We start from the raw sequence: 578 nt of genomic DNA, 5'->3' as shown, positions 1-578 counted from the left end.
ATTCGACTAATTTAGAAACAATATTATTCGAATAAAAATGTATTCGAATAATTTGGAAACAATATTATTGGAATAATTTGTGATCGTAATATTATTTGAATAATTTTTAAACATAGTTATCCTATCTTAGTATTTATAGTAGTAGTTAGTACTAATTACTAAATATGTATTATGAAATAATGATTATAATTCTTCTAGTTTTTTGTACATGTATTTAGTATGTACCTTTATAGTAATTAATTATCAATATTGAAGATGTTATTATTATATCTAGTTTAGTCCAGTTTCTGTACTATATTATATAGTCTCAGATATTTTGGTACTATGTACTAACTACGTATGTTCAATGTTGTATTTCATATTTATAAGTTCAAAAATATAGAGCTCTACACAAAAATATAAAGATACTAGATAAATATGGGCATGTAGCTATAAAAATTATCTGTTTGAATTTATGATATCTAAGCATCGAAGACGTGGTTTTATCAAATGTACATCAAATGTAGATTGTCTTATGATTACTTGTGTCGTATTTGTCGCGTTAGTTCTTCTGTGCGCGAGTCCGCGAGTGTATGAAT

The sequence above is a fragment of the Sipha flava genome, unplaced genomic scaffold (genome assembly GCF_003268045.1).
Source record: "Sipha flava isolate LNK unplaced genomic scaffold, YSA_version1 265_pilon_pilon, whole genome shotgun sequence".
Classification (NCBI taxonomy): domain Eukaryota; kingdom Metazoa; phylum Arthropoda; class Insecta; order Hemiptera; family Aphididae; genus Sipha; species Sipha flava.
The sequence above is the reverse complement of the archived record's forward strand: the minus strand, read 5'-3'. Positions refer to the sequence as shown.